We start from the raw sequence: 12,199 nt of genomic DNA on the forward strand, positions 1-12,199 counted from the left end.
TAACTTTGTTTGGATCAAGGCGTTGGTAAATATTATGGAGAAAAGAATTAACAGCATCGTTGAGCTCTAGATGCAAATTGGTTCTTATCTAGGCTACATTACAAATGTTTCCTTGAGTCTTGATACATTCAATCGTTTTAAACATTAAATTAGAAGTATTTGTAACCGGCTTAAAATCTGTTGGTACACTGGGTCTATTTACTTTTGGCAATGGGTTGATAATATAAATATACGCGTGGAACAGTAGGCCTACCACTAATAAAAAATACTTGAAAATATAAGTGAAAATCGGACATAATTGCATATTGCACACTTTCAAAATTCTAATTTCCTTTTGTTTTCGATTTAATAAAAAAAAAATGAACGGACATAAAATAACATTCTGAGGCACTGTAAAAAAACCTGCATGAATAAAAAAAACCTAAATATTGTACATAATATAAAAGTTTCCAACCAGGGCGCGGCCAAATTGATCCCTGTAATGTACAATCAACTGTAATAATAATAATATATATATATATATATATATATATATATATATATATATATATATATATATATATATATATATATATATATATATATATATATATATATATATATATATATATTATTATTATTATTATTATTATTATTATTATTATTAGTGTTATTATTATTATTATTACAGTTGATTGTACATTACAGGGATCATTTTTTTTACCTTTTCATCATAAATCATTCGTAAATTAATCTAACACTAAGAAATGAAATTGAACAAACAATACGGATAAAAAAAAATCTTATTTCGTTTCCCAAGGTGAGACTCGATCTGGGTACCTTGAATGCTATAGACGCGAGCACAGACCACCGAGCCATACACAACTGACTAAAGTTGAAGAAAGATTCCTCCGTGTGTTTACTATGCAGTAACCCTTTTGGCTTTTAACTTCAATATATAAACATTTTAAAGAAGAAGTTAATGTTAAGTTTGTTATTTCGGCCAAAGAAAATGTCATAGTTTGTTTGATTGTATTAATTTTTTTTAAATTTAATATGCAATGATGACGTAATCAACTTTTTTTCCTCTTAATTTCATAATAAATCTTCCATGCATATATGATACATATACCTTTAAAAAATGAAAAATAGGGTTTCCCGAGCATTCTGACGATCTATATTCATTTTAAAATATAGCATATTTTCACCATTTTGTGCGAAGCCGGTCACTTTAACGTGCTTGTATAACGTGGTTTTAAATTGAAAAGTGAATAAAATATGATGAAATTGCTAAAGAAAGTTTGTAAAACAGAAATCAGGCAAAAAAAGTACCGCAGTATAGTTTAACGCGCAGTGCAAAATTCTGCGCACTCATGGCAATTTTTAAACGCTTAAAATTGCCTGAAATGTACTCACTACTCACTCATTTTTTTAAATTGTAAGCGCACGTACGCACGCGTTATATGCGCTACGCACGTATTTGCATTTTCATATGATGAAATATGATCTGAAATTTACCAAATTTGGTTTAATTATAATACATATGATTGCAAACGTGATTTCATTAAATCACGCGTATACCTTTTTTATTGCGCACCATGAAGGATATCCACATCGATTCCTGGATATAAGGAATATACTCTGAAAAATTGACGTAGCTAGATGTAATTGATCTCAAGATAATATTGACGGACAAAACAGTGCTAAGGAAAGAATAAAATAAAGAAATAAAGATTTTTGACAGAATCAATAAGGTTATATGCATGATAATATATAGCCTAATTAAATTTAATTACTAACTGCTTGTTTATTTCCACGTACAGGTGATCATTATGTTTACATTAAAACAATATCTACAAGTAACTGGAAGTCAGCTCGCATGAGAAGTCAATTGTTACCACCAGGGCAACATGTATCTTTATCATTCTACTATCACATGTACGGACATGAAGTTGGATCACTCATGGTTTACAGAAAATCGGATTTGGGGGACGAACTGTTATGGAAAAAAAGTGGTAACCAAGGAGATCGGTGGCGAAATGCCGTAGTAGCACAATTTGCGCACAACGGTTATGGAAAAAATTACATTGTGTTTGAAGGCTATTGGGAAAAGTAGTTTACCGTAGGGGTGACATCGCAATTGACGACATTCAATATCGGACGCGTGCTATCAGTTTGTAACTTTCAAATGAGATTTGTTTTTATTTAATATAAAGATTATATAATTATTACAGACTACTGAAATCAATACAGAAACTATACTACCATAATCTGTTCTTTGGGAAATGAAAACGAGATATAACAATTTGTGTATAAGATAAAAACATTAACTAGACTTAATTCGTCACTATGACGAATTATAGGTTATATGCATTGATTTAAATAAAGATAATTGATTTGTAAAAGATATTTTGATTGATTGATTTTCTCAGATTCTTTAATTATTTATAATATATGATAGAGAGGACCTTGCTAACGCGAATACAATAGCCGGTATCACAATCCGATCAAAGATCCCTCTGCGTATAATGTCATAAACCACATTTGTTGTTACATAATAATAAAGACATAAGTTACTTTTTATCTAGATTTCATTATAAATCATGTGTATAATCTATATAATACACTAAGAAATAAATTTGAACAAACAATACGGATAATAAAAAAAAATCTTATTTCGTTTCCCAAGGTGAGACTCGATCTCGGTACCTTGAATGCCATAGACACGAGCACAGACCATCGAGCCATACACAACTAACTAAAAATTGTAGAAAAATTCCTCCGTGTATTTACTATGCAGTAACCACTTTGGCGCAAATAGATTATTACATACCGCAATGAATTATAATTTTTTACTATGATGACATCTTTAAAAATGTAAAAAAATGATGCACTGTCAAACTATATACTTTTAACTTTAATATATGAACTTCTTAAGAAAGAAAGTTAATGTTAATTAAGTTTGGTATTTTGGCCTAAGAAAATGTCATAATTTGTTTGATTGTCGAAATTATTTTTTTTAAATTGAATATGCAATTAATGATGACTTAATCAACTTTTGTTCTCTTTATTTGATAATAAATCATACATATGATACATACACTTCAAGAAAATGAAATAAAGAATAGGTGTTCCCCTGCAATCTGACGATATATATTAATTTTAAAATTTAGCATATTTTCACCATTTTGTTAACTTATACGTGCGTAGCCAGTCACTTTTGACGTGCTCGTATAACGCAATTTCGAGTTGAAACCTGAATCAAATATGATGATATTATTAAAGAAAGATTGTAAAACAGAAATCGGGCAAAAAGATTCCGCATCAACGTTTACCGCGCAGTGCGCGTGCAAAAATCTGCGCACTCATGGCAATTTTTTAAACGCTTAAAATTGCCTGAAACGTACTCTAATTTCATCGAAAATAAATTTGACAATTTTGAACATTTTAGGCGCGCGTACGCAAGCGTTATATGCGCTACGCACGTAATTTTATTCCCATATGATGAAATATGACCTGAAATTTATGAGTACCAAATTTTGTTTAATTGTGATTCATGCTTGTAAAGATATGATTACAAACGTGATTTCGTTAAATCGTGCGTAGACCGCGTAATTTTTGATTACGCATCGTGAAAATATAACCACATCGATTCCTGGCCATGAAGAATATACTCTGAAAACTTGACTTAGCTAGATTAAACTGATGCCAAGATAATGCACGGACAAAATAGTGCTAAGGAAAGAATAAATAAATAAATAAATAAATAAATAAATAAATAAAGATTTTGACAGAATCAAGAGGTTATATGCATATCATGCATATAACCTAAAAATAGGCCTCTTATTATCAGGAAATGGGCCCAAACTACTAATACTATATGCATATAATCTCTGCTTCCATACCTTGATTGTTGCAAACTTGTAACTCTCCCTTCTGCAGTCGAATCTCTTTATGTAACTGTTTATTTGTAATTTTATTTGTACTATTGTTTGTTTCTCTTGATATGGACTTGTTCAAAACTCAATAAATTTGAATTGGAAATAGTAGTTAACTCAATCGGAGAGCCGCGTTGGGAATTATGACCGTTATTGAGAAATTGTGGACTTCGCATGACATACATATACATACTGTACATACTTTAAACTTTTATACATATAATATATTATACATACATACATACACAAAAGCGTTAATGTTTCGCTCGAAAACATTAGCATAAAGTATAGGTCATATCTCTAAACATTAGTGTACATCATCCGTCAATGTCTTATCGTTAGCATTTTTTTATAACAATAATAAGTAAATGTCGTCATATGGCCTTTTCAAGTCAACATATCTTTTATTCAATAAGGATAATATTATGCATATGTATAATAGAGAATAAAATGAAAACTGAAGCAAAATAAAAAATAAAGGAAATACTAAACAGAAAAGCAAATAATTAAACATATATATATATAATCTATATACCCATATTAAACCGGACAGAAAATAGACAAATAAACAAATCATAAATTATTAGTATTACTATTATTATAAAAAGACAAAATAAATTATTAAATTTAACCAAAAAGTCATTTAATTTTTTTCCTTTAATTTCAGGTTTTTCTAGTAGGAAAATAAGTGGATATAATCTTTTTTTTTTAAAACTGTTATGTCACATTAAAATAGATTATTCAACAATTTTCAGGGGGACAATAATATCTTATATAAATATTTATCTTTATTCAATGAACATTTGTAACAATTAATTTAAATTTAACACTCACTAGACGAATGGGACGCTGGCTTAACGGGAATCGACACATTTACAAATAACGGAGATACTTACTTAGTAGTTGTGAATCAAGATAACTGTGTACAGAACACAATAGTGTACATATGAGACAATTCGACTAATGAATGTAAAATTCATCAACCTATTCCTGTGGAGCATTGTTCGTACAGATCTACCATTTTCAAAGTAAGTATATTAAGTATTAAATAAATTCATCTGGTTCCAATTATAACTAACTGGAATATTTTTACTTTTATGTTGAACCAAAAAATACATACACAATACATACATACACCCATGCATACCTACATATTTATACCAATTTTTGGTTCATAAAAGTAATAATTTTCCAGTTAAGTTCAAGTACGCTACACACACTTGAGTGTGTATCGTCTTTACAAAACAGAAATTGGGAGGTGGCCAATTTTGATTGATATTGCTTTTTAAATTGAAAAGTCTGGCAAAAAAAAGAGTGCTGCAGGTACACTAATGAAACAAACCTAAATTGATATCAAAATGTATGCGAATCAACCAATCTTTCGAGTTGTTTTTTTTGGGTTTTAGCAATTAGCATGTTTGTATCAAAGCGCATCTTTAAGTATATTATTCTTTATTTACAGGTTGGCGGAGAAGTGTTTATGATAATAACCACAAGCAGAACGGAATCACGTGATGCTGATGACGATTTTGAACTCTATATTACGTCATCACCAATATTTAAATTAGAAGGAAATATGTTCGTAAGTTACGGAGCGATACCATCACACGAATGTTATGATATAACATTTTTTGAACGAGATGGGGAGTACTTTTTGGGTCAGTCGAATAAACGAAATGGAAATGGTGGTACGACTAATCCAATCTTCAACATATACCAATGGGTGTAGTTGATGTAAATTTTAAAAGGTATGGCGCTCGTTGATTTTTAAAACTTGATATTACGGAAGCTGATTTTGAGAGGCCCTCAACAATACAAGCGACATAAAAACATTACAAGTAAAAATATATTTAAAGGCAAAAATGTAAAAAGGTTAGGAAGATTTAAAATTTAAAATGTGTCATTGTTAAGCATAACATTCTTTAATTTACTTTTAAAATTTAAAAAAGTATTGCAATTTCTAATTGAAACGTCTAAAGAGTTAAAATATTTAGGTCCTTTATAATTAAAAGAATGTTTAAAAAGTTCACACTGAGGTCTTGGAACAACGAGATCACACCTGGAAAGTTGCCGGGTAGACATTCTACCATTGGCAGTAATTCTGGCAAGCCCACGGTAGATGTTAGTTTGGGCGAGATTGGCAAGACAGTCCGTTTGATAGTCAGAATCAGTAGGGAGTAGAAATGGTGTTAAAAAAGTTGACGGGAATTAGGAGTAGTGTAAGGAAGTTGGAGAATAGTTTGCATAACCAATCCAAACTTCAACAATTACCAATGGGTGTGTATTTGCAGATCCCGCTCTCCTGTCCTGTGCCTTATTGAACTAAAACGTGCAAAAAACTTATTTAATATTTCAATGTTTGTTTGACACATTTAAATATTACTTGCTGTAGTAATCTTGTAATCTTTATATATGTATAAATCTATAGAAGTCTTATCAAGGTAAAAAGTGGTCAGAAAATAGACAAAATAGAACTAGAATAGTATGACTACATCTCTGTCGCTCTACACGTTGTCTACTACTTAGATGTATAACGTAGCGTGATTATACCATGGATGAAGTACGTCCTCTATACCCAATACACGAGCGGTATTTTTATATTTAATTCTTACAATATGGTATTGTTTATGTTGAACTTCTGTTGTCATGGTTACCGCATGTTTTAGTTGTTAATATGTATGGTCATGTTTATGAAAAATATTGACTATTAGTATTAATATTTGTAAAATGCATATATAACAATGGTTAGGCTTAATAATTTATTTAATTAAAGATGTATTGTCCCCCTGAACAAATAATTTTAAAAAATATTTTTGTTGAATAGGCCATTTTAATGATACATAAAGTTATTCACTTTGAAATAAAATTTGATCGAAAAAAAAAATTATTTACCTGAGAAAATCTTAAGGTAAAGTAATAAATAGTCAACCGGAAGTCGGTTGGCTGGCAGCCAGCTGGCTTCCGGTTTAATTTAACCCTTGACCTGAATTAGCTTATGAATTATGCATATTGTATGATTCTTGTGCGTGTATGTGACCTCTAGGTCATCACAAAAAAATACGACGTGATATGGCGAGACGACGTTGTGGGAAAGTTCTGTAGTTTAACAACAAAAAAACAATTCCTATCTTGAAAAAAATACTATGGCTAGGCCCTAGCAGATTGGTAAGTAAGAACTGTAGTTTCTATAGTGCAGTTTTGTTAGTTAGTATAGGAAGCCTAGTTAGCCCAGTACAGCTGTACTGGCCTAGAGTAGGCCTAGGCCTAGTAGTAGCTAGTCTGCTAGTAGTACTAGTTGTACTTGTAGGCCTGAGTGAGTAGTAGGCCTAGCTAATACTAATAGATCTAACTTGTAGGCCTTATTAATAGTTATTATCTGTGAGCATGGAGTAAAGAATAAGGTTTTAGTAGTGTGAATTTTGACACCACCACCTCGTCTTATTTTTAGTATAATACTATAATAATAGTCCTTCATCATTATTCATATCACTTTTCATTCATTTTAAAACATTTAATTTTCTTTTCTATGTAGAGTTTGTGATTTAAAAAAATTATACATAACTTACGAGCAGCGATACCCAAAAAGCTAAAACTTGTGAATGGCTGCCAAAAATAAAAAAATAAGGTCACCACCAGGGCCAGGAGAGATTATGGTGCTTGGTTTTTCCTTCATGATTAATTACATTTTAATGCTAATATAAATTTGTGAAAATTGTAACTAGGCCTATACTGTACATCCAATAATGTAATTTTTTTTTCTCTTACAGAAAATGACCAAATAATCTAAGTTAAATATTTTTTGGAATGTGTACTTTACAGTACTTAGTACTGTTATGTTGAAAATTCTTCTTTTTATGTAGATATTTTAATAAAAAATGTCTTTCTTTTAATAGGTATTAACACACTAATTGAATGAACAATATGAGCAAGTAGTGGAAAATGGTGAAGAAATCAACACAAAATGTGGTAGCAACATTCACAATATTTATTTGAACGTTTCTTACTATGACACTTTAAAATGGATGAACAATCACAGAAGACAAGCTATTGCTGTAATGCCACAATCAACACACCAATTAATAGTTAATAAATTGTCAACAATAATGCAGAAATTCAATGAAATATACTGTACTAGTAATTAACTCATTTTTTTTACTGTACTGTACTGTAAATCTTCACACATTAAAATTATGGAGATTTTATCTCATGTACTGTAGTAGTATTTTTATTTATTTAATGCTATGTTTGCAAAATAATTTCAAATGTTATTGCTCTAATTATGTAAACTATACAACATTTTAAAAGCTGGAAAACAACCAACACATTTGCCGAATGCTTTATGATAGTCATCCAATATTTATCTTGTGTTCTACTACCGAGTCTACCGCCAGTTGCCTTTATGCAGTATTGATGTACCCTCTGTTCCAGTCTTCATTAGCTTAAGTCTATAAATTTAAAAACAATGATGTATAAATACAAAAGTCAAATAGAAAAGTTAAATATTTCACAATTCATTGCATACATATAATTATTATTTCTGTACATGAATCTGAAGTTTTCAATTTGGGGTACTACTAATGTACAGTAAGGAATTCATGAAAAGTGCATCTCCTCCCTCAAAAAGGCCTAGTCTAATTACTAGTGTTTTGGTTGCTATCAAAAACAATCTATTCTACCGTCAACTTCTTTGGTACTGTATCCTGATCATTTTCCAAATGTTTTTTTTTTGTCATAAGTTACTCTTTTTTTAGACTTTAAAATTAATTCGAGCTCCAAATGTAATATCAATGGTACAGTAACATAGTAGGCCTATTTCCTGTAGCTAGTTGTGGAGTGATGACCTAGCTAGGTGAGTACGATATATAGGACCTAGCTAGGCCTCAAAGTGGGTTCCCGTCTACTTTTCTTACCCGATATCTGCCTGCCTACAGCTGCTACACTACACAGTAGTAAACTACTAACTAGGCCCTAGATAGTAGGCTTATATTATAGCCCTAGCCTAGATAGCCAAGCCTATAACTATACGGCAAAAACGTCTAGTTTGCGATATATAACTATTATAGGAGGATGTCTCATTCATCTAAAATAAAATTCTACTTACGTTACCAGCAAATTAACGGCAGAGCTTTTTACATCATACGATCAGGGAAACCCCAGCACTTTCTTCTGTTCGTCCATGGATTAAAGAATAGATGGATATGCATCGACGTGAGATCAAGGGTTCCTTGACTCTCGCCGACAGACCGCGAACCGCCCACAATGTTACAGTTTAATTAACCTCATGGTAACATCGAAACGGTCGCGTGCCCAATATATTGTTTACTGTACATGTGCAACGACATTTAACCTTGTTGGCTACACTTCTTTCGCGGGTGTCACGAAAGCTCAGACCACGAAAGCTCAGACCCCCTAAGACCTAAGATCACGAAAGCTAAGACCCAACACCTAAGATTACAAATACTAAGATATACTACAGATTAAAAACAATACTTGTTTATCCATACATAATTTTAAACACAGTAGGTTTCATTTATTACCATAAATATAATTTAATACTACCGCAAAACATAGATAAACTCACATTATTTTCGCCTGTTGAGTAAATGTATATTTTTTCTTTACAACAAACAAACTTGACGGGTTGTTTGTTGGTATATATTTACTCCATTGTGTTGGTTCAGAGGATGTTTTTCTTACGCACCTGCCTTTCTTGTATTTTGACTCAAAATTTGTTGACCCACTTTATCCTGAACACCAAACTTTAAAATTAGGACTTATAAGTACTTTCAGAAGGAGAAACACATAATAACAAATAAATAAATCCTTTAAATTGATGATTTTACATATGTGTTTCTTTGTATACTGTAATGTAACTCCTCGAGCTCCCACCATGCTCAATGTTTTTGTTTCCATGGAGCGCCAAAAGAGCAACAATAATAGTACAAGCATAAAAACAGAAAGAAAACGAAACAAAAAAACTTATCATGATTTTTAAATTAAAATTTATTTGCCAGTATTTATTTCTTCGTACTTGCATGATTATACTATTATCATTACAATTTTAATTTTACATTGTTCCATCCACTCCACACTGTAGATGGACTCCACAGAGTTTTCAGCCCTCTATATAATTTTTGCTCTTTTGACGTTCCATAGAAACAAAAACATTGAACATGGGGTAGGCCTACTGTAGTACTGTAGGCTAGTCATTTTGTGTGCGAGAAAAACATCTGTAAAATCATCAATTTAAAAATGTATTTGTTACTTTTTATGTGATTCTTTTTCATGAAAGTGCCAATTCTAAGGTGTGGTATTCAGAATAAATGTTGGGAGTTAAAATACAAGGCAGGTGCGAAAGATAAATATTTGTAATCTTAGGTGTTGGGTCTTAGCTTTCGTGATCTTAGGTCTTAGGGGGTCTGAGCTTTCGTGGTCTGAGCTTTCGTGACACCCCTTCTTTCGCGCGTTCTTTGGTGGCATGATGTTTTTAGCGCTAGCAACAATACATATTTGAACAGTATAATCAGTGGCGTAACGGCTATGTGCGCTCACTGGCTAAACCCAGGGGCCCTGAAGCTTGGGACCCATGAGCAGTGCCCAGAGGAACAGGCATAAAATATGTCGAAAATGCTAAAAACGTCCGAGGCCTCGATCTTTGAAACTTGGAGGGCCACTTAGGTTTCCTAAACAAGTGGCTTCAGGCCTCTGCCTCACGCCACTGAGTATAATGTTTATTGAAAACAGTTATTAAATTACATTGTATGTTATTGTGAAGACCCTAGTGTAGGTCTACTTCATCAATATACCAGATAAAAACAATACTATATTGTTATTGGCTTAGAATTGTAGATGCTATAATTGTAATTAGTATAGGTTTCTGCCGCGATTGATCTACGCTAATGTTTTTATGACATTAAAGTAGCATTTTATGAGACAATAACTAGTTGTTGTCTCAGCGCGCCTACATGTAAAATTACAAAATCAGCAAGGATACTAGGCCTTCTAGGCTTACTAGTAAACCATATGATTTGCCGACATTGATACTGCCTAGGTAGGCCTAGGCTAATCTTAAGTGTAGTAGATACAATGCGTAATCATGATCTATATACTCACCGTTGTCTTACTTCTTGTGTGAATAATAATAGGTACTTCGTTTGTTCGTGATTAAGTTTGCCCTGCGTTTACTTTTCAAAACGACCGCTAGGTAACGTATCGCAACTATACATAGCCAGCCAATCCCGGATCTGAGATCGCTGTTTTCATTCAATTAGGCCCGGTGATTGGATGTGATGTAGATGACATAACCATTAGCCAATCACCAGGCACTACAATTTAAATATAATCACATCGATAATTAAGGAGATTTATGAAGAAACCACTGCTTAGCCATATACAGTATTAAAAACACGATTGTTGTATGTGTGAACACCGGCCACGCTAACAACATACATGGTCAAATGCATAATTTAATATTCTATAGATTAACGCAATTTTAATGACAGAAGATGGCAGGCAAATAATAATAATTCAAATATAAAAATTGCATATTTTATTAATATTACCAACTACTTAAAATTACCAGTCGTAAGAAAGTGAACTTTTCGTAGTCCGATTGTGATGAAACTAAAACAGAATTGTTCAGCAATATATTTTTGTTGTCAATTAATCATCGACGCAGACATGTCAATAGAACATTCAGACTGCGCATACGATTTCTACATGGTTATGTTTTGGTCTAAAAAAATGTAACAGTTGATTCGCAGCGTTCTACAGAGGGCCGCGGTTAGAGACACGGAGTTCAATGAGCGTGTTTGTTTGATTGGCAGCAGTGCTTAAGTATAGGCAAGCGCGTTATAAAATCATTTGATGTCACCGTCGATGCATACCCTTCTATTCTTTAATCCATGGTTCGTCGCACATGCTTGTTTATGTGGTGAAGATAACAGATCGGATCTCCTCTGTTTGGATGCTCATTAACATATCATGCATATTTATGAGTTGTTAGCTAACCATCGTTATTTAGGAATTTCTGAGCTTATGAGTTCGAAAAAATGGTAAACTTATTTTGATTTTTTATAAGCGAAATCAATATTTTTTTCTGATTTTTTTTCGGCGAAAGTGAATAACTTTATTATAACTACAAAACGGTCTATTCAAAATTTGATTTTTCTCATCTTTATTTTTCATGTTTTGGGGGACAATACAACTTTAAAATATAAGCATAGGTGTTAGATAATTATTATCCAGCACGTTTGTTTTTAGTCATATTATAATAAAGTTGA

The sequence above is a fragment of the Antedon mediterranea genome, chromosome 4 (genome assembly GCF_964355755.1).
Source record: "Antedon mediterranea chromosome 4, ecAntMedi1.1, whole genome shotgun sequence".
Classification (NCBI taxonomy): domain Eukaryota; kingdom Metazoa; phylum Echinodermata; class Crinoidea; order Comatulida; family Antedonidae; genus Antedon; species Antedon mediterranea.